The sequence below is a fragment of the Equus quagga genome, chromosome 2, assembly GCF_021613505.1.
Source record: "Equus quagga isolate Etosha38 chromosome 2, UCLA_HA_Equagga_1.0, whole genome shotgun sequence".
NCBI classification, from domain to species: Eukaryota; Metazoa; Chordata; class Mammalia; order Perissodactyla; family Equidae; genus Equus; species Equus quagga.
Window position 1 is genome coordinate 68,708,138 of NC_060268.1, and position 23,712 is coordinate 68,731,849.

Genomic DNA, 23,712 nt, shown 5'->3' on the forward strand with positions numbered 1-23,712 from the left:
GGAGATTGAGTTGATCCCCAGTATGCACCACAATGGCATCCTCATTCATGAAGTTGCTGAAGCTAGACACCAGTGTGCAGTCTTCAACTCCTATCTGATGCCAACATGCTCCCCTTGGATGGAGGTGGTAGCACCTCTTCTCCATGATATTAAGTTTAGAGGATTAATTCCAGGGAATGGAATGAAGTGCCCTTTGTTTGGTTCAGAATCACTGATCCTCTGAGCAGTTTCTGCCCCAGAAAATGGCAGTCACATGACCAACTTGGACTTCCTCCCTCTGGAGGTAGCGGTAACATACTAACTCATTTTCCAGGTACCCCATGACTTCTGGGGTCAGTGTGGTGGAAGGAAAATTGGGGAAACCAAAGCCCAGAGAGATGGGGAGACTTGTGCAACATAACAGAAAGAGCATGCACTTTATAGTCAGATGGCCTTGGATTTGAATCCAGGTCCTACCTCTTACTAAATGTAACACCTGGAGCAAGTTCCTTAGTCTCTATCTTGGTTTCCTCATCTTTAAAATACCTATCTCATAGGATTGTTATGAGGATTAAATTAGATAACGCATGTAAAGTACAGGTACAGTAAAGTACATACAAAAAATGTTTGTTCCTTTATTAGTTTTCTATGACTGCTATAATAAATTATGATAAACGTAGTGGCTTAAAACAATATATATTTACTCTCATACAGTTCCGGTGGATAGAAGTTCAAAATCAGTTTCATTGGGCCTAAATCAATGTGTTGGCAGGCCTGCACTCCCTCTAGAGAGGGAGAATCAGTTTCTTAGCCTTTCTGCCTTCAAGAGTTGCATTCTTTGGCTGTTGGCCCCTTCTTCCATATTTGAAGCTGGTAGTATAGCATCTTGCTTTAGTCCTCACATTGCTGTGTCAGATCTCCCTCTGCCTCCCACTTGTGATTTACAGTTAAGGCCTACTTGCATAATCCAGGATAATCTCACAATCTCAAAATCCTTAATCATATCTGCAAATTCCCTCTTATCATATAAGCTAACAACCACAGATTCCAGGGACCTAGATATCTTTGGGAGCTGTTATTCAGCTGACCACAGTTCCTTTCATCACCAATCTTTACTATCTTTTTTAAGCCATTTGGTGTTTTGAGCAGTGTTGTCCAACAGAAATATAATGTGAGCCATATATGTAATTTTAAATTTTCTAATAGCCACATTAAACAAAGTAAAAAGAAACAGGTGAAATTAATTTTAATGATATGTTTTATTAACCCAATGTACTAAAATACTATCACTTCAACATGTACTCAGTATAAAAATTATTAGTGTAATTTTTTAATATTCTTTTTTCCTTATACTTAGTCTTTGAAATCCAGTATGTAATTTACAGTTACTGCAAATCTCAATTCAGACTAACCACATTTCAATTGCTCTATGGCCACATGTGCCTAGTGGCCACTGTATTGGATAATGCAGCTCTAGACGGTTGTGAAATTAAAAGGGTTAAGGGTAGGTTGGACCATGTACTCCTCACATAAAACCCATTTTTTAGCAGCTGTAGCCTTCACTTCATTCTGCCTATATCCACTGCTGAGATGATTACATCTGGCTCAAATCCTTGTCAGTGTGCCAGGGCTGCCACCAGTGAGTTATAAACACCCCATAGAACCAGACTGGGCACAGGATTAACATTAGGTTATGTATCAGGCTCCAGTCAAGAAAACATAATCCACCGTAGGTCTTAAAAGCAGACAGATTTTAATTTAGTGAATTATGTCAGTTGTTGAAAGAGCTGAGAAGTCAAGCAATAGAAAATGAGACAAACCACGGATTAGCAACAGTACACAGCTGCTGCTACCACTTCTAGTGATGGAGGGACAACATGAGAAGGTAGTATTGTTGGAAATTGGCATCACTCAAGAGCTAGAACCATGGCAAGGAGGTTGGATCATGAAGGAAGGGACTGTTTGGTGAGAGCTAGAAATATGGAGGAAACATAGCCATTATTGGAGAAGTTGCCTGAAGAAGGAATGAGAGAGCAAAATATCCTGATTTTCTCTTCCTTCTACCCTCCCGTATTCTGCCAGGCCCGCCCATTGGCCAAATCTACCAGGAAGCCATTTGTCAAGGGATGCTGAGAAATGTAGTTCCCTGAGAGTCAGTGCAGAGCAGTGGAAGATCAGGGAATGAACCAAGAGCAAACAGGCAAATAATGGTCACAGTGCATACCTTTTGCTATTCAAAATATTTACATCCTATATTTCAACTTCATGCTTCTTTCTAACAGGATGCAATTATGCTTCACACAAATGAAGATGCCCTTGTCATCTCCTCAACATGGGTGAGATAAGTCATCACTGGCATTTTAAAGTCCAAGATCTCTGGGGAATTTACAGTCTTCCCCAATAAACCATGCTTTTCATGGTCTGGTGACATACGAACTAATTGGCAAAGTTAAATACCATCGACCATCTTTGTACAAAATAGTATAGGAAAAAGAGGAAAAAAGAAATAATTGGTTAATATTAATATACATAAGAAACATATGCATAGCTGTTAGTCATTTCTATAACTAGTCAAATGGGTAGGGTTGATATTTATCACTTCCTTCTTTCACTACTCATTCCATGCTTCCATTGTCCTTAGTCAACACTTTGGCTAGTTGTAGTCCTTTACCGGGCAGTGACCCAAACCTTCATTCCTTAAGGATCTGAGTCCTTAGTGGTCTTACCTTTATTGGGTCTTGCCTTTATTGGATTCTTCTTTTAAACTTTTCTGTTGGAGATGGCAAAACAAAGAGGTGCCCCACTGATTTCCTTTGGGAACCAGATAGGGTCCTCTCTGTCCTCATTGTATAGTAGCAACTCAGATTTCCCTTTTTAATTGGGACAGCCTGCTTCATCCAGTATTGTAAACTCTCCTCTGGCTATTGGTTCACTGGCATTAGGGCCCTAGAATAGTCAAGCGCCAGTTTCAATTTCTCATTCAATTGGGCCATTATTGTGTATCCTCATGAAAGTGTACCTCCCTTGGGACTGTAGCAGATGAGGTAGATGCCTCTCTCCATAGCCCCTTGACCCACCTGAGTTCACCTGTGGCTGCCATAGAGAATTCCGTACATAATGGCAGCTTTCCCCCTTCTCTCATCCCTTCTTGTGGGCTTTCTCTGGCACTCTACCAAAGGAAAGGACAGCCCAGAAATGTGAGAGAGATTATGTCTCCTGAATTGGAGTTGGTGGGTATATGCTTTGCCTGCTCATCCTCCAAAAGGGCAATTCTGAAGCTCATTCCACACTGTTTTCCAGAGAGTTCTTGGTGAGATTGAGCTTCAGTTGCCTACAGTGGTCACCTGTTCTTCATCACACACCTTAATGACTTTTCTCCCTTCTCTGACTCACTTTCCTCTCTTCCACACTTGTGCTTACCGGGATCACCTCCCAGATAAGCTACTGCACTCAAGGCCCTGTCTTAGGACAAGAACCCAAACTAAGACAGGAACAAAGACCTCTAAACCAAAAGAGTCTAAGGTTGTGGAGAAGGGAAACTAAATTTTGTCAGTGGGCCATTAGGTGTAATAGTTTCCAGAACCTGGGTATTTTGGCTGTAAGAGAAACAGCACCATCTGTTGGTCACTGACTCAAAGCTTATATTCCATCCTGTAGGATAGCACTGAATTTCACAGGGTGTTGTCCCCCATTCCACTAATTTACCAAATTGGTTGTTCTCAGATGATGGGGTATATGATAAGATTAGTGAAATCCAAGTGCATGAGCTTGTTTCTCTTTCTTTCTAGTGAGATCCTTAGTGAGAAGCAACCTTGTATAGGATATCATGATAATGAATCATGGAATCAGAACATTCCATAAGTCCACAGATAGTGTTGCTGGCAGAACCATTTTGAATAGGGAAAGGAAAAGAGTGTCTATTTCAGTGAGGACAAATCTTTGCCCCTTGCTGATGGAAGAGGTCCAACATATTCAACATGTCCCCAATGCCCCAAGGAATAGTGCCTTAAAAGGGGCTCAGTATTGGCCTCTGCTGTTGGCAGCCTGAACTTTCTGCTTTGGAGAGGAAAGTCCATGCTGTTGAGCCCAGGGATACCGTTATCCCTGCTGCCATGGCTGCTTGTACAGACCCACTGAACAAGAAGTGGAGTGGCTGAATAAAGAAGTTGACCAACATCCACAGAATGGGTCATCCACCTGATTGCTGAGAGCTTTCTCTTTAGCGGATGCCTTTTGATGAGCACTCATATGAGAAGTAAAAATCCTCATACAATAGTCCAATAGGCCAATTTTGAGAGATCCATCTATATGCCTCTTCTCTAGATTTGATTGTTACCAATACTCCAATATTACTCTTTCCAAGTCTTTGAGCAATAGGCAAGACAATTAACAACTACCCACAATCCAAAGTAGGTCTGCACCTCAGGCCATGTCTCCTTCCAGGCAAAGTGGACATCAGATGTACTGTCCAAAGTTCTCCTCACTGGGAGAGCTGCCTTTCACCATTTTCCTTCAGAGCCACTCCTGAATGGAATGGTCATATTGCAGCAGTCTACTTCCAGCTGATCCCAACATATTGTGCAGACTCATCTTTAGGCTAGGCCCAGGTTTTTTTTCCTTTGACAGCTGGTTATGGAGAACTCCTCGTGAGGCCCTAGAGTCCGAGCCACCTGCCCATGCAACTTACTTGTGTCCTCCTGGCTTGCTCAAGCATAACCTTTTCTATACATTTTTCTTTTTTTTTTTTTCCTGAGGAAGATTTGCCCTGAGCTAACATCCCTGCCAATCTTCCTTTATTTTTTTTTAGCATGTGGGCTGCCAGCACAGCATGGCCGCTAACAGAGGAACATACATCTGTGCCCAGGAACTGAAGCTGGGCCGCTGAAACAGAGTGTGCCAAACTCAACCACTAGGCCACAGGGGCTGGCCCTATACCATTTTTAATTGAGGATAGTTTTTTGATATTTTTGCCCAATCTTATGGCAGTTTAAGATTGGCAGCTCAGATCTCATCAATCTTGATGTCGTCAAGATCCAGTCTCTATCAGAATCCAGTGCACTTCCAGCAGAGGAAGAAACTTGTGTTTCTTCAAAAACAGGGTTTCATTATATCAAAACCTTGGGCTTCTGTGCTTTGGCTCTCTTATTGGGGTCCACCACAGAGTCTATCCAGTATCCTTACTTGCCACAGACACTTTGGCTCTTCCAGATTATTAGGCTTGTATAGCAAGGTAGCTTGTACAGCAGCGTGGACCTGCTGTAGAGCCTTTGCATTTCTGGGAATACAGGTTTCTCAGTAAATGGGTCAGAGAAATATACCCAAATGTGGTATATGTTGCCTCCCAAATCCAAAGGGGTCCATCAAGATTGTGCCTCTTCCTTTGTGTTAGGATGTGCAAAGTTCAGAAACTTGTTTTTCACTTTAAGGCAAGGATTCTCGACCTTGATCTTGATATTTCGGTCTTGATAATTCTTGGTCTCGGGGCTGTCCGGTGCATTTCAGAATGTTTAGCAGCATCCTTGGCCTCTCCCCACTAGATGTCAGTAGCTATTCACTCCCTTACCCCAAGTTGTGGCAACCAAAAACGTCTCCAGACATTGTCTGTTAAATGTCTCCTAGGGGACAAAATCCCCTCTGGTTGAGAACCACTGCTATACAGGAATATCCCAACATTCCTTTCACTGAATTTTTGAGTCTCTGGCATCCATGTGTCTTACTAAGAATATTTGTTAATTCCTGTTCACCAAGCCAATCAGCATGATGCTATCAATGTAGTGGATCAGAGCGATGTTCCATGGGATGTCCAGATGATCAAGGTCCCTGTAAACTATACCGTGACAGAGTTTGAGAATTGACTTGGCTCTGAAGTAAGATTGTAAAGGTGTATTGCTGTCCTGACAGGTGAAAATTTGCTGCTGCTGATTTTCCTTGCTAATTGATATGAGGGGAAAATGATTTTCCAGATCAATAGCTATATACCAGATGGCAAGACTATGTTGATCTGTTCCAGCAAAGATGCCATATCTGGATCAGAAGCTGCAAGTGGAGTTGCCGTCTAGTTTTGACACTACCAAACTCAGGAATTAAACAGGGGTGTGATGAGAATCATCACTCCTGCCTCTATCAAATCTTTGGTGGTAGCACTAATCCCTGCAATTTCCGTAGGGATGCGGTACTGCTTTTTGGCTTACTATTTTGTTAGGGAATGATAGTTCCAGGGGCTTCTGCTTGGCTCTCCCTACCGTAATTGTCCTCTCTTCATGGGCCAGGGAGCCAGGGCAGGGAATCTTCTAGTTGCCAAGTATGTCCAGTCCAAATATGCATTTAGGACCTGGTAAAATTACCTCGATGTGGGTCTACAGAACCCATTGAGCCCTCTGTGTGATGGACTTGGTTATAAATTTAATTTATCATATGATCACCCAAAGCCCTCAATCTATCCAGGGGTCCTCAAGGATTGGCATATATTCAGAGCAACGTCTAATAATCCTTCAAAAGTCTGGGTATGTCCCTTTCCTCAGTGCACACTCATCCTGTTAATAGCAGAGATCCTTTTGGGAAAGGCTTGGAGAAATATTTACAGTATATGGTTGTAACAAGGTTTCAGTGTCCTTTTCTTTTTTTAAAGATTGGCACCTGAGCTGAAAACTGTTGCCAATCTTCTTTTTTTTTTTCTGCTTTTTCTCCCCAAATCCCCTCAGTACATAGTTGTATATTCTTAGTTGCGAGTCCTTCTAGTTGTGGCATGTGGGATGCTGCCTCAACATAGCCTAACAAGCAGTGCCATGTCCACACCCAGGATCCGAACTGGTGAAACCCTGGGCTGCTGAAGCAGAGCGCGCGAACTTAACCACGCGGCCACGGGGCCGGCCGCCAGTGTTCTTCTTTAAGAGGACCCCATTTCTCCTCCAATCATTGAGCCCTGGGTATGTGGCACAACTTAGGTCTATGAATTAAATGAGAGGCTATGACTTCCTTTTGTGGCAACTCAAGTCAGGTTTCTGCACACTAGATGTGTAGTTTTCCAAGTCATATATATCAAGTAATACTTTAGTAGGCTGCCCATCTGTTTCATTCCTAGGGACCGTGTCATCAAGTTAGCACCCCCACACATCCCTGAGGGTCAAAACATTCTGATTACCATTCTGTCCCTGCTGTCCATTATGTAATCGTGCCCCCGTCTCTGAGGGTTAAGTATTGATACATGGCTTCTGCCGCTCTGCCAACCTTCCCACTGTATTCCACAAACCCATTTCACTCATCCTTGGTCCAGAGAGGACAGCCATTGCAGAGCTTTCAAGGATGCCTGTGTTTCACTCACTAATGTTTTCTCAGTGCCTTAGTGTCCTCTGGGCCCTTCTAGGAAATATAGTCAGGAGGAGGGTGTGCAGGTTACACACAGTAAATCCACTCCAGCATTCCCATCACCTTGACACTTTCCTATATGACCCCGTGGCTTGACGCTTTTGTCTGAGACTCTTTACATTCCTATCTCCACATAAAGTGAGTGAAGTTCTGGCATCTCAGCTTCATTGAATGTAGGCCACTACTGAATCCTAGTTTCAGTCAACCAACCAAGTAAACCATTAGAGATGCTTTGCTTCCAGCTGCTCAACTTAGCACATTAAAATAAGAATCACAGGTGAGGACACCTGTATTTAAATTTAACCTGGTCCATCATTATATTCTATCTTTTCTGACACAACACCCATAGAATCTATTCCCATATAGTTTTGCAGGTTACTGCTGATGTGAATACACAAGATATTACTGTTGTTTGGATATATATATATATATATTTTTTTTTTTTTTTTTTCTGGAATAGACCTTACAATTCTCTCCTGGGTCCCTGGATTTGACTTTAAAAAGTAGGTTTGGAGGTAATAAGGGGAGGATTTGGGGAGAATATATATCTCTTTGCAAGGCAACTGCTGCATACAGAATCTGTAAACAAGGGAAGGTCAGATTCCTCAGAGAGGAGAGGGGGCTCAGGGGTATTTAGGGGTCTAGTCTGAAGTCACCTCAAATGTCACCATCCTAAATCTCAGGGTCCTACTACTTTCCAATCAATATCCTAACTTTAATGCAGTGACTTATAAAGGCTGTGAGTTCAATTTCATTTTACTCTAGCAACTTGCAAAAGTAAATTTGGTTCTGATCCTCAGTCATGCTCTGTCCTTCGGCCATTAGAAATAAGAGATTTGGGGTGGACCCATGGCCAAGTGGTTAAGTTCGTGCGCTCAGCTTCAGTGGCTCGGGGTTTCGCCGGTTTGGATCCTGGGAGCAGACATGGCACCACTCATCAAGCATGCTGAGGCAGCATCCCACGTAGCACAACCAGAGGGACCTACAACTAGAACATGCAACTATGTACTGGGGGGCTTTGGGGAGGAGAAGGAGAAGGGGAAGGGGAAGGGAAGGGAAGGAGAAAGAAGATTGGCAACAGATGTTAGCTCGGGTGCCAATCTTTAAAAAAAAAAAAAAGAAAGAAAGAAGAGATTCCTTAGGCCACTGTAAAAACTTTCTGGTCTCTAATCATGCCTTGAGCTGAGAGTTTAAGTCCCTGAGTTTAGCATTTTCATTTTCTAAGCTGCCTAATGCTTGTGAAGTTGTCAGCCTACTCCACAGTCCTTGCAATTATCATTACTAACACATGGTAGAGTATAGCAGCTCCAAAATGTCCAATTTCCTTACCTTCATCTGACATTTTATTTCAAGCAACCACAGATACTAATTTAAGCAATTACAGTGCCATTGCCTGCCATGGATTACTAGAGTTCTATTTTACACTTGCTAGGAGGTGATACCGGCATTCAAGTTAAACAGGTGAGCAAATTAACCCCCTGGTGAACAATGGAAAGAGGTGTTGTTATCAGAACCTCAAAGCCAAGGCTGTCAGGCAGAATCTAGAATCATGGAAGGAGATTCCCAGGGGAACTAGAGCTATGGAAGAGATGCACTAGCCACTGGAGATGATGCCTGAGAGGAAGCAAGAGAGGGGAAATCTTTTGACTTCTTTCCTACTGCCAGAAGCAGAAAAAAGCAGAGAAGCCAGGGGATCCACCTGAGAGAGGTGAGAATGGCTGGTTCTGAAGCCCTCTGCATTTCAGTTCCAGTCTTATAGTAAACCCTAATTTTCACTTGCGTGAATTCTCGTTCCTTGTTTTCAAAGGGATCTAACTATCAGAGTTTGTACAAAGTGTTTTGGAAGCCCATCAGTGGGAGCAACCAAGCATGCTGCAGCAGGGCAGGCAGGAATATCTGAGGTAGGTCCTATAGGTGAGTGGGAGTCTGCCAGGTGGCAAAGAGGAGCAGGAGCATTCTGGAGGGACTAGTTGTTGGAAGTCAAGAGGTGGAAAAGGACAAAGCAGCTGACGGAAAGGGGGCAGTTACATAATAGTGCCTACTTCATATATTTGTTGTGAGGTTAGATGATAAAGTAAACATTATAGCTGGTATAATTTGAGCTCTAGCTATATGCTAAGCTATTCTAAGTGCTTTCTAAAAATTGATTCACTTAATCACAGAAACCCGTTGAGGTATATCTTATTGTTCCATTTTACAGATGAGGAAAATGGAGTTCAGAAAGAGTCAGTAATTTTCCTAAGGTCATACAATTACATAATCTGACTCCAAAGTCAGAGTCTTAACTGCTGTGGGATACCACTATTCTATACTTCTATTGCATGTAATTATTCACATGGATTACATATAATCCATGCAAAGTGCTTCAGCATAAAGCCTGCCACATAGTAAATTCTCAATAAAAACTAACTACCTCCAGCTATTATTATAGCATAATGACTCAAAGAGGGGCTTTGGATTCAAACCGACCTGGATTCAAATCCTGACTCTACCCCTTTCTGGCTGTTTGCTCTAGGAAAAGTAAATCTACGGCCTTTGTTGATTTGTAAAATGGGATAAATTACCTAATTCTCAGGGTTGTTGTCAGATGAAATGAGGCCATATATATATATTGTCTTGCACATAGAAAATGCTTAGGCAAAGATAACTATTATTATTATTCCACTAATAAGGAACAACTTGGACAAAGGCCCAGGGTAGGGTGAGAAAGAGAGAGGAAAAAATGAATTCCAGGGTCTCAATATATTTTATTATGTGTGGAGAATAGGGTGGTTGAGGGAATGGCCTGGCAATGAGGCTGGAGAGGTCAACAGGCCTGATCTTCAGGGTCTTGTAGGTCATGTCAATGAGCCTGGAGTGATAGTAGAGCCAGTCACACAGCACATAGGACACATGTATCCTTTAGGACAGGCTAGGATATGCTGCAGTAACAAATGTCACCAAGTAGCTGAGTGGCTTATAAAAACAAATGCTACATGTTCATTGGGGATCAGCTAGGGTTCTGTTCCATGCCATCTTCACTCTGGAACGTGGGCTGATGGAACAACTTCTCTCTGAAACAAACTGCTGGTCTTGTGGCAGACAGAAAATAGACATGGTGAACCCACCAGTTGGCTCTTAAAGCTTCTGTTTGGAATTGATCCTCTGCTCACATTTTATTGGCCAAAGCAAGTCACATGGTCAAGCCTTCCATCAGTGGGGCTGAGGAAGGGGCATTTCATGGCGGGGCACCAGAATATTTGGCAGAACAATAATAGGAACAGATTTTCTGGCAAAATATAATGACTGGTAACAATTAAAAAATGGACAAAGGATTTAAATAGGTATTTCTCCAAAGACAAACACAAATGGCCAATAAGCACATAAAAAGATGTTGAACATCATTAGTCATTAGAAAAATACAAATCACAATCACAATGAGATACCACTTCACACCTACTATAATTGCTATAATCTGAAAACAGACAATACAAGTGTTAGAGAGGATGTGAAGAAATTGGAGCCCTCACATCCTGCTAGTGGGAATGTAAAATGGTGCAGCTGGTTTGGTAAACAGTCTGGCAGTTCCTCAAAAAGTTAAACCGAGATACCATATGACCCAGCAATTCCACTCCTAGGCATATACCCAAGAGAAGTAGAACATATGTCCACACAATTTGTACACATATGTTCATAGCAGCATTATTCATAACAGCCAAAAAGTGAAACAATCCAAATGTACATCAACTGATGAATGGATAAATAAAACATGGTATATTCACACAATGGGATATTATTCAGCCATAAAAGTGATTAAGTATTGATACATGCTACAATGTCATTGTACCTTAAAAACATTATGCTAAGTAAAAGAAGCCAGTCATAAAATATCACATTTTGCATTATTCCCTTTATATAAAATGTCCAGAATAGGCAAATCTATATATAGAGAAAGTAGATTAGTGGTTGCTTATGCCTTAGGGGATTAAGGGGAAATGGGCAAGTGACTGTTAATGAGTATGGGGTTTCTCTCCAGGATGATGAAAATGTTCTAAAATTGTTGGTAGTGATAGTTGCACAACTGTGAATGTACTAAGGACCACTGAATTGAACACTTTACATGGGTAAATTGTGTGGTATGTAAATTATATCTCAATAAAGCTGTTTTATATGTATATGAGAAAGATAATAAGCGGTTTTTATTTTGTCCTGTTGATTATAAGAGGTTCAAGTGGAGGTGACGAGGTAGTTAACCATGTAGATCTGGAGCTCAGGAGCAGAAATCAAGACTGGAGAGACATATTTGGAAATCCAGAGCACAAAGATACTAACTGAAGTTATGTAAAAAGAAGCAATCACCCAGAGTGAGCATGTCCAGTGGGAAAAGAGAGGACTTGCACCTATCCCTGAAGGAAGCTGACATTTAAAGGATGAGAGAAATAAGAGGAGACTTCAAAAGAGATGGAGAGGGAGTGGTTAGAGATGGAGAAGTAAGATCAAGAGAGTAGGAATGGAAGGCAAGGAAAGTGTTCCTGGAAGGAAGGAGTGTCAACTGATGCAGAAAAATTGTTAGGTCATGATGATAATGTCCATAAGATCTGCAGTACCTAGTGACTTTGGGAAGAATATTTCCTTTGGCTGGTGAGGCAGAACCCAGAGTGCAATAACATGAGTTAATACACAGGAGGAGTAGTTGAGGAATTGGAGACATCCTTGTTTAGATAATTGGAGAAATGTAGCTGCAAAGTGCAGATCTGTAAAGAGGAGAAAGAAAGCAGAGGTTGAAGTGGGGTTTGGTGTATTGGGTAGGAGATTTCAAAATGGGAGAGATTTTTTAAACGCTTATGGGAATGAAAAGGAGAGGAGAAAGGGGATAATTGATAAGAGGAATAAGGCCCTGACCGTGTTTTATGAAACTGCAGTATGTTCCCCCCTCCATCCTCCTTATCCTACTCATTTGTTTACTGTAATGCTTGTCACTTCCCTGTTACCATGTAACTTATTTATTATGTTATTTATTGTCTGTCTCCACCTTGCTCCAAGAAGGCAGGGATTTTTTATCTATTTTGTTTTGTCAACAAGTAAGAGGCATAAATTGCAAGAGAAGCAAGAAGTGTTTTTGGGGTCTCAAGAATTGCAATTCCGGGAGCACAGATTCAGGTAGAAACCTAAATAGTGTCCCTCTAGAGAGTAAAAGTCGGGGGCTTTTAAAGGCAAAGAAGGGAGGTTGTATACAAAGAATTTTAACTGCTTTTAATTGGAGTTGGAGGTAGAGAGGTCGCCTTAGCCAAACATTGCTTGATTATTGATTCTATCTTCAGAAAGTTCACCATCCTCAGTCTTTGTGATCAGGATGTTGGTTCTCCGCTGACTTCTCAAACAATTGCTTGTAAAACAATTGCTTTTAAAACAATCGCTGTTTTGGCCGGGTCCAAGGTTCAAGACAGCAAAGCAGTTTCTCTGGAAAGGCAGGTCTGACTCCATTTAAAAATGGCTCCTCTATGGTCAATTTTGAATTTATTTATTAACTCCAAGCATCTAGAACAAATAGCAGCTGACATATGGTGGGTGCTTAATAAACATTTGTTAAATAAGTGAATGGAAGAGCAAGTTTTATGAAAAGTCAAGAGGGGAGAGGAGCCAGAACATAGCTAACAATATGGTTCCTGCCTTCACAGCACTAATTATGAGGTAGATCTATTGGAGTCCATGACTTCCTGCTTATTGTGGTAACAAGGGAGAGGAAAGGGTAAATAGCCCGAGTTTCCCAGCTGGATGAAAAGTGGGACGGGAGATATTCATTTGATAATTATGAACTGCGTTGTCTTTTCTGTTTTGTTCAGAACTATGATTTAAACATCGTTATTTAATTCGTGTGTTTTGTCTTGGAAGTAAAGGAAACACATTTGTTAGATTTTTGTACTTCGAGCCTTCCCCGCCTGGCACATACGAGGGGCCGAATAAAGCCTTACCAGGAAGGATAAGCCGTGCTTGGCGTACTCCTGCGTGCTTTTCTGAAGCTTTTGCACAGGCACAGATTTTTTTCAGGCGGACTTCTAGGTCCTTAACCTCTGTGGGACTAACTGTGGTGATAAACTAGGAGGAGGGAAGAGACTCAGAGAGAACAAACTGAGTGCTGGAGAGCGGCAGTGCCAGCGAGGCCTAGCGAAGAGAACTCGCGAAAACCAACCCCGTCCCGACAACCAAAACGAACCCACGCCCTGCCTCCCGTCTCGGCGGCCCATCAACGCGAAGTGAGGTGCGCATGCGCGCGGGCGGCCGGCGTGTGTGGCCAAGAGCAGCGCGGCCGCGGCTGAGAGTCACGTGGGGCGCCGGGCAGCCGGCCCGCCCCGCCCCTTTTCCGGCGGGACGCTCGGAGCCGCTCCGAACTTCGCAGGGCCGCCGGGGGTGAGTGTCCGCGAGGGGCGCGCGTCGCGCAGACCCGGGCTAGGGCGCTGGCTGGCTGAATGCGTTGCGGGGAGCCATGGGGACAAAATGGCGGCGGGGTACGCCCTTTCGCTCCTTCCCCTCACCTGCAAGTAGGGAGGAGAGGGACTGGGATGGCTGCTGGGGGAGGGTAGTTGCAGCCGCTCGGGAGGGCCCGGGGGTCCTCCGAGGAGGCCTGGGGACGGGGGTGCGCAGGCTCTGGGCCTGCCCTGCGGGCTCAGCTGAGGTGTGAGGGACGTAGGACCCCGCGCACCCCAAGGGTCGAGGGGTGGGCCGCGGGCTGCCTCACCCCCTCAAGGAGGCGGCCCCGCGGCGCGTGTCGAGGCTTCTGGAATGTCCACACTGCACGGGCCTTTCGGAGGAGCCCCCCTCCCAGCCCTTCATTTGACAGCTGATCGCCATTGGTCTCTCGTTCTCGGCGAGGTTAATCACGCTTTCCCTGTGCCGTGACTCGTTTGAGCTCTGCCCAGGAAGCAGGGCGGGAACGGTCTCTCCATCTTACAAATGCGTAAACTGAGGCCTGAGGGGCGAAGAGTTTAACCAAGGCCTCACACCTGGAAGTAGCAGGACCTAGCCTTCTGCCCCTGGTAGTGCTGCCTTTCTAGCACTTCATTCGCGGTTCCCTCCGCCAGTGAGGGACGGGATTGTTAGAAGGCAGACAGAAAACTGCTCCTCGAGCAGCGCCTGCTGCTGTCAAGCGGCTCTCCTGAGATGCGGCCGCCTTCCTGAGAGCAGCTTCCTGTTGCTGGCAAACTGTATCCCTCCTTCTGTTTGCTCTAGTTATTTTCCATGAAAATAGCTGTTCGATATACTCATCTTACTGAATAGATAGTGATTCCGTACATGTGTTATAGTTTGCATATTGGTTTCACCAACATGAACTATTTCATTCTCATAATCCGAGGTAGGAGGATGGGATAGGCGTTATGCCCATTTTTACCAATGGGGAAACTGAGGTTCAGAGAGGGCATTTCTTGCCCCCATGTCATCCCCCGGTGAATAGTGATCTGGGATTAAGCTTTCAGACTTGAATTTGGGGGTCTGACCGCTACCCCACTCCAATTTATGTTAGTGCTCAGGCTCTTGTATTTTTTCTGTTAACTATGACTTTTTCTCAAAATGTGTTAAGTGCAGATTGATTTATGCCGCATATTGAAATGATCTGAATAATAAATAACCTCTAAAGACTTTATATTTTGATTAATCAAAGAGTTAATATAATTTGGGAAGTTGTCTTTGTGAGAAGAACTTTGACATGATAACTTTGAAGGCAGACTGATGTGAGGTTTGAATCCCAGCTCTGCTGCTTGTCCTTGGGCAGATTACTTACTTTTTCTGATCCTTGATTTCCTCATCTGTAAAATTGGGATAATATTATTCACCTCCCAGATTTGCCGATAGCCAGTAAATGAGGTGTCTGTAAAGAATTTAGAACCACTCCTGATCCACAGGAAGCCTTCAACAAATGCTTTCTTGTTTCCTTCTTTCTCTCCACTCCCTCGAGCTGCAATTTTTTATTTTCTGTAGTTAACCATTTGGTGGTTTAGATCGATCCACCTGGTGGATTACGCGTGGAAGCATAATCAGGTACTATACACATGCATTTATAAGTAATTTTGGTGAGTGGGATCCAAAAGCTATAGTATTTTAAATACAGACTTTAAAAATGTTTGTCCTTACAACTTCATAAATATGTAAGAATCACTAAAAGATTGGTTTGATACTGACTTTATTAAAAGCTTTATTTAACCGCTTTACAGGAATTTTTAAAGATAAAATGAAGGGACTTGAGATTCTGTCTTTTCTTTCACCTTCATAGCCAACCAAAATCCAACCTAGTTTTTTTTTGAGGAAGATTAACCCTGAGCTAACTACTGCCAATCCTCCTCTTTTTGCTGAGGAAGACTGGCCCTGAGCTAACATCCGTGCCCATCTTCCTGTACTTTATATGTGGGACGCCTACCACAGCATGGCTTGCCAATCGGTGCCATCTCCACACCCGGGATCCGAACTGGCGAACTCTGGGCTGCTGAGAAGTGGAACGTGCGAACTTAACTGCTGTGCCACCCGCCAGCCCCCCAACCTAGTTTTAAAGGAGCTGCAAAAATTCTTTAGGAATCCCATGTGAACATTCTTTAAACACTTAGAAGGTGGTGGTGGTGGTTTTTAGTGGGAAGTTAAACAGAATTCTCTGTAATGTTGCAATCTGATATCCATTGTGAAATTGACATTTCTGAAATTGTAGAAGTGAAAAATGCAAATGGTTTGTATAACCAAAATTAAGATAAGTCGTTAATAAAAATCTGTTTCCAGGGGCCTGCTGGTGGCGCAGTGGTTAAGTGCACACGTTCCACTTCTCGGTGGCCCAGGGTTCGCCGGTTCGGCTCCTGGGTGCGGACATGGCAAGGCTTGGCAAAAAGCCATGCTGTGGTAGGCGTCCGATATATAAAGTAGAGGAAGATGGTCATGGATGTTAGCTCAGGGCCAGGCTTCCTCAGTAAAAAGAGGAGGATTGGCAGTAGTTAGCTCAGGGCTAATGTTCCTCAAAAAAAAAAAAAAAATCTGTTTCCAGTTTTCTGCTGTGATGGTAACGTTTTTCACAAATATGTTTGGCTTTGGCAATAGTTCTTGTGGAATATAAACAGTGAAAATATCTACAGTTCATTGGTGGAGCCCACCTTAAAAAAGTATTAGAGGGAAAGATTCATAGAAAGAGTTTTTCCTGTCTGACCTGAAACACTAGAGATTTCATGAAGCTTTGCTAAAATAATTACTACTTTTTTTTGTTTTTGTTTTTTTGACGAGGAAGATTGTCCCTGAGCTAACATCTATTGCAATCTTCCTCTTTTTGCTTGAGGAAAATTGTCCCTGAGCTAACATCTGTGCCAGTCTTCCTCTACTTTGTATGTGGGATGCTGCCACAGCATGGTTGATGAGTGGTATGTAGGTCCACAGCTGGCATCTGAACCCACAAACCCTGGGCTGCTGAAGCAGAGTACGCAAACTTAACCTCTATGCCACTGGGCCAGCTCCTAATTACTTTTTAATAACAACTTCTTAAAGTAGTAAGTTCATTACATGTGGTTTTGAAAACATATGCAAAGTAGAGAGAATAGTAATATGAATTGCTATGTACTAGTTTCTCTGTTTCAGCAATTACCTGTGCAGCTACCCTGTCCCCCATTGTTTTGAAGCCAGTCTCAGACATCATATTTCATTTGTAACGATTTCAGTATGTGTTAGGTCTGCTTTTAATCTAGTATTGGAAAAGAGAGCTAATTTTGGTATTTGTGAAGAGAGACGTCAGGTTCATCAGAGAAAATAAATGCCTATTGGTTGATGTACTCATGGCAGTACATATAGAAGTGATCAGAATTGAAAACCTTGTTAAACAACTTGGAATTATAAAATGTCTATCTTGCTTTTCAAAATACTTTTTTTTTTTTTTTTTACCATAATACACTTATTTTCCACTTAGCAAAGGCATGAAAAATTACTGATCCTAAGTACCAGACTCATAAAGGCAAATACTCAGATTTTTTTTAAATTACAGAAGAGGCAAAAGCATGGGTGATAGATTTTGTGAACATCAGAGAGAAACTGTGATTGCAAACCTCAGTTTTTCTACAATTTATTGGCAAAGGAGAACAATGGATAGATGTACTCTCCTGGTTTCACTTAGATGGGCCTGTACTTTTTAGAGTAGTGCTACTATCAGGCTTCTCACTGTTTTGGGTATGGCATTTACTTCGTGCCTTTTCAGAACCTGTGCACCCAAACTCTGATAAAGAAAAGAGAAGTAGGCCTTTCCTGGCACTTGAGCCAGTCTTGACATTTCCATCTCTAGGACTCTTAGGTATCTCCACAGATATTCTGGGACTGCAGGGCAGGGTAAGATGAGTGAGACTTCAGTTTATCACAGACACAAAATTTTTAAGGCAGACATAAAATTCAGTTTATCACAGGTCGCAGCTTGTTCAGAAACTTGGGCCCAGTCAGTCCTAGTTTTCATTCCCTGTTTACTGACTTGTTTTGTTTTTTTGTGCTCCATCTTCTCCTTAGCCATTGTTTTGCTATAGCCCAGAATTTCTCAAATTTCATTAATTTGAGTAGCACTGCCAATGTTTTACTAATATCCATTTTAAATATGTTATTTGATTTTTTTCATTTATGGTAGTGTTATAAATTTTCTTTTAAAGTTTAGGTAAAAATGTAGTTCTATTTAAAGAAAAATGTAAATAGTTTAGGTGGTAGTTACGGCAAATATGAAAGTAGTAACTGAATCATTGAAATTTTAGATTAGGAATTAGCTCTTTTTTTTATGTTACAGCTTTATTGAGGTATATTTCACACACCATAAAATTCAACCATTAAAATGTACACTGCAGTGGTTTTTATTATGTTCATAGAATTGTGCAACTATCACCACAACCTGTTTTAGAATATTTTCAGCGCCCCAATATGAAGCCCCTTAACCATTAGCAGTCATTACCCAAGCCTGGCGTCCCTCCCCTATTCCTCATCCTACCCCCCATGCCAGCCCTAGGCAGCCACTAATTTACTTTTTTTCTCTATGGATTTGCCTACTCTGGACATTTCACATCAATGGAATCATACAATGTGTGGTTTTTTGTGTTTGGCTTCTTCCATTTAGCATAATGTTTTCAAGGTTCATCCATGTTATAGTATGTATCAACACTTCATTCCTTTTTTTTTTTCATAGACTTTACTTTTTTAGAGCAGTTTTAGGTTCACAGCAAAATTGAGAGGAAGGTATGGAGCCTTCCCATATACTCCCTGCCCCAATTCATGCACAGCTCCCACATTATCAACATTCCCCACGAGAGTGGTACCTTAGTTACAATTGATGAACCTGCACTGACACATCGGTATCACCCAAAGACCATAGCTTACATTAGGGTTTACTTTTGGTATTATGTATTTTATGGGTTTGGACAAATGTATAATGACATGTATCCACCATTATAGTGTTATACAGAGTACTTTCACTGCCCTAAAAATTTTCTGTGCCCTGCCTGTCATCCCACCCTCCCCTCAACCCCTGGCAACTATTGATCTTTTTTCTGTCTCCATAGTGTTGACTTTTTGAGAAAGTTCATTTCTTTTTATGGTCAAATAATATTCCATTGTGTGGATATACCACATTTTATTTATCCATTCATCAGTTGACGCACATTTGGATTGTTTCACTTTTTGACTGTTATGAATTATGCTGCTATGATTATTTGTGTACAAATTTTTGTGTGGACATATGTTCATTTTTCTTTGCTGTATACCTAGGAGTGGAATTGCTGGGTCTTATGGTAACTCTGTTTAACTTTTTGAGGAACTGCTAGGCTGTTTACCAAACCAGCTGCGCCATTTTACATTCCCACCAGCGGGATATGAGGGTTCCAGTTTTTCCACATCCTCTCCAATGCCTGGCTGTCTTTTGGATTATAGCCATCTTAGTGGACGTGAAGTGGTGTCTCATGGTGGTTTTGATTTGTATTTCCCTAATGACAAATGATGTTCAACATCTTTTCATGTGCTTATTAGCCATTTGTATATCTTTTTTGGAGAAATGAGGTTATAGCCTTTTTAACCAGACATAATGGTACCATTTAACCTGACATGGGCTCTTGCGCTCGTGCTTGCTTGCTCTCTATCAGCTTTTTATTCGTATCATTAAGTGGGTTGCTTCCCAGAAATACTTTGTCGTATTTAAATACTGTGACACGTACATCCTCTACTTATGTTTCTTAATCTATACGTTGTAGTACCTGTTTTCCCAAGTGCATTTGGAGCTATCTTGAATTTAACTTAAAAAAAAAAAATTCATGTATCTTAAGTACCACTGCCTTTCATTTCAGAGGCTGAGACAATAACCTGTCAGGTGTCAAATTGAGTAGTAGTACACAAGACACATAGTGATGTGTTTGGAGTTAAACCAGTATCTGGTAGGATTTAAGAGATAGCAGTTCAGTCTTGAGCCTTTTTTTTCCCTTGGGGAGAAAAAGGCATGGTAATTACAATTTCTGGTCTCTGGGTTGAAAATTTTAGTCAAAGCTGAGTTTAATCTTTAATTTGGGAGTATATTTAAATTTAAATCATTACAATCTTTTAAAGTTGTAATTGCATTGCAATTACATTACAGAAAATCTGGAAAAGAGCAAGGAAAAAAATTACCCACAACTCCAGTGGTGTACACTACCAATTATTGAGTACTAGTTCTGTGCTATTTGGTGCTTCATGCATAACTTTTTTGAAAATAATGCTACAAGGCAGATATTTTTACCCCCATTTTCGAGCTGTGAACCCTGAGATTCAAAAATGTTAACTTGCCTAAAGGTTACATAGATTGTAAGTGGCAGTCTTGGGATTTGAATTCAGGTCTGACTTCAGAATTTATGCTCTTTACTACACATTACTTCTTGTCTGTTTCCAGTCTGTTTTCCAGTGCATATGGATCATATGGTACATAAATTCACATGGTACATCAAATTTTGTGTCTGCCTTAAAAAAGTTTGATATCTAGGCTACAACTGTCTTTATTGGAAAGGCTAAGTACACAGCTTTACTGATTGATTCTACAATCACCAAAAGAAGGTATGTCTGCTTAATCAACAAGCCATCCAACTTCTTTTCTTCCCTTCAAAATCTCTATTGAGTGCCTACTGTTTGTAAGACACTGTCTTAAGTAGGGGAAAGAGGTTTTTCAGATACAATCTTGTCCTTCAGGATCTTAAAATGTAGTAGAGAAGAAAACTCTCTGACAAGGGAAATAGGGAAAAGAGAATAGCACTTACTGAGCATCGGCTGTGTGCTAGGTTTTATATATTATTTTTAAATTTATTTGGGTACCTGTTGTGTGTCGGATATTGTGTTAACTGATGGAAACTCTAGTGTGCTGCCATTTAGCTCTGTAAAGTAGATATTATTCTCTTTACAGAAGAGAAAACTGAAGTTCTGAGGAATTACATGACTTGTCCAAGTTTATATAACCAGTAACTATAATTAGCTAAAGTGGGATTCAGTGCCACATCAACATGCATTCTTTCCCACTGTGCCTTCCTGATTTCAGTAGATATATTTCTCATCTAATCCTCCTAACAACTTTGTAAATTAGGGATTTTTTTTCCGTAAACTCTGTGTCCTTTTCTTTAAATCAGTTTTTTGAGGTATAATTTATATACGGTAAGTGCACCCTCTTTTTAAGTGAACAGTTTAATAAGTATTGAAAAATTTATATATAGCCGTGAGCCACTATCGCAATCCTGATGTAGAACATTTCCATTTCTCCAGAAAGTTCCTTTGTGCTCCTTCCCAGTCTTTCTCCTTCAGCCAAGGCAACCCTCCTGCAATATTTCTCACCTAAGATTAGTTTTGCATGTTCTAAAACTTCATATAAATAGAATCATTCAGTATATATTCTTTTGCACCCACTTTCTTTTTCTGAGTATAATGTCTGTAATATTTATCCATTTTGTGTGTATCAGTAGTTTATGCCTTTCTATTGCTTTCTATTTTAGTATATGGATATATTATAATTTGATTATCTCTTCTCCTGTTGATGGATATTTGGGTTGTTTCCAGTTTTGGGATATTCTGAACAAAGCTGCTGTGAATATTTGTATACAGGTTTTTGTGTGGAAAATTTTTCATTTCTCTTGGGTAAAATACCTAGCCTTCATTTTTATGGATGAGAATATCAGTACTCAAAGAGGTTAAGTGACTTCTCAAGGTCAGATAGCCAGTGATTTGGTTGACTCCGATACCTCTTTCCACTATATCATGTTTTTTCTCACTTTTTAGAGGTAAAGAATACAGATGAAATGGTTTGGGAATTCAGCTGAAGATCCCTGTCAGCTAGGGAAAACAGAGTAGCCTTCATGAAGATGACTTTTGAGCTGGCTTTGAAGAATTAATAGGCTTTTAATATAGAGAGGGTGAGAGGAAAGGAGCAAGGTGAGCAAAGGTGCTTTAGCATGGGCTTCATTCATTGGTAAATAAGTATTTAATTAATGCCTGCTCAATGCCAGGCACTGTTGTGTGTTCTGGGGCTAAAGCAGTAGCAAAACCAGTGAGTGGGGAGAGGTGGACAGTACACCAAGTAAGTAAATAATATAAGGTGATAAGTGCTCTAGAAGAGAAGCAGGATAGAGATTGCCAGTGGTTGGAGTCAGGATAAATGGGTTGCAATTTTAAAATGGAGTACTTGGGACAGCCTCACTGAGAAAGGGATATGTGACCAAAGACAGATTAAATCTTGAGTGTTCCTAATGGGAGTCTAGTGCGTGTAAAGCCCTGAGGCAGGAGTGTGTCTGGTATGTTGGGGAAATTAAAGAGGCCAGTGTGGCTGGAGGAATAAAAACCAGGGGAGGAGAGGAGTAGGAGATGTGGTCAGAGAGGTATGGGGAGCTAGAAAGTTTAGGGCATGGCAGGCTACTGTGAGGACTGGCTTTACTCTGAATGAGATGGAGAGGCATTGGAGAGTTGTGAGCAGAGGCACTACATTTAAAAAATATAACAGCTTTATTGAGATAGATTTCAGACACCATATAATTCACCGATTTAAGAAATGATTTTCAGTATATTCACACAGTTTTTCAGTCATCACCATAATGAATTTTAGAACATTTTCACCGTCCCCAAAAGAAACTCTGTACTCATCAGCAGTCATTCCCATTTTCCTCCAGCACCCTAGCCCTAGGAAACCACTAATCTACTTTCTGACTCTATGGTTTCCCTATTCTGGACATTACATATAAATGGAATTATTATTATTATTTTTTTTAAGATTTTATTTTTTTTCCTTTTTCTCCCCAAAGCCCCCTGGTACATAGTTGTATATTCTTCGTTGTGGGTCCTTCTAGTTGTGGCATGTGGGACCCTGCCTCAGCGTGGTTTGATGAGCAGTGCCATGTCCGCGCCCAGGATTCGAACCAACGAAACACTGGGCCGCCTGCAGCGGAGCGCGTGAACTTAACCACTTGGCCACGGGGCCAGCCCATAAATGGAATTATTAAATATATGGTTGTTTGTGACTGGCTTCTTTCACTTAGCATAATATTTTCAAGGTTCATCCATGTTATTCTTTTTTATGACTGAATAATATTCCATTGTATGGATATACCACATTTGGCTTATTTCCACTTTTTGGCTATTATGAATAACACCACTATGAATACTTGTGTATAAGTTTTTCTGTGTCCATGTGTTTTCATTTGAGGTGCTGCATTTTAAAAGGAGCAGATTCACTTGACAAAGGATAAATGACCTAGGCTCTCATCCCAGAAGAAGGTTTGGTTCCAATTACTGCTAGCTTTTCTTTGTTCATTAGCTCTCCTTACAGGGTTAGGCCATTGTTTCTAGCAATTTCCTTCTTCCTTTGTGTTCTTTCTAGTTTCTGTGCTTTGGATTTCTTTGAGTAAAGATTTGTCCACGTTAAATAGGTGCCCTGAAAAGTAAGATCTGTTCTGTGTAGAGCTTTATGTAATTGGTAATTAAGATATTCTGATGAAATCTTAGTTTATGAAAGTTCTTAAAGAAAGGTTACACAGTATTTTGTGTACTGAGTTGGGGTTTATTATTGGGGTATAAAGTCAGTGAAAACAGCATTTAAAAAATGAAATAGAATAGAGAAGGAAATGTCAGAATGGATTTCACACAATAGGGATAAATATTACTTCATGAAACTTTTATTTGTTTCTGTTAAATGCATGTGTGAACTGAGTCAAGATATAAAGTGTGTGTTTGTGTCTTTATAGATTGTAGTGAAAAAACTTTGAAGCCTGTTTCTCTTCTGTTATTTTTTTTTTTGTGAGCAATGAGGTGTTCAGCATGGAGTATTTAAAATATGCTGTGTTATATCCAAACAAGCAATATAGGAGTGATTTTTTTGTTGTTGTTTAATATAATGAGAAACGTGGGCATGAGATT

At 41.2% G+C, this 23,712-nt stretch overlaps 1 protein-coding gene across 7 annotated transcripts in view; it reads left to right on the top strand.

The window, feature by feature from the left end:
- The window catches only part of SCAPER (S-phase cyclin A associated protein in the ER), a 513,402-nt gene that overhangs the window by 12,942 nt on the left and 476,748 nt on the right, over positions 1 to 23,712 (top strand). For 3 of the 7 annotated variants that reach the window (XR_006887542.1, XM_046653961.1, XM_046653966.1), the window contains exon 1: positions 13,624 to 13,731. The exons of 1 other annotated variant lie outside the window; for it this stretch is intronic. The gene's annotated coding sequence lies outside the window, so the exon portion shown is untranslated. Of the gene's footprint in view, positions 1 to 13,623; positions 13,830 to 20,233; positions 20,380 to 23,002; positions 23,074 to 23,712 lie in introns of those variants that run through there. 3 more of the 7 variants (XM_046653962.1, XM_046653963.1, XM_046653965.1) reach the window with 3 other exon arrangements.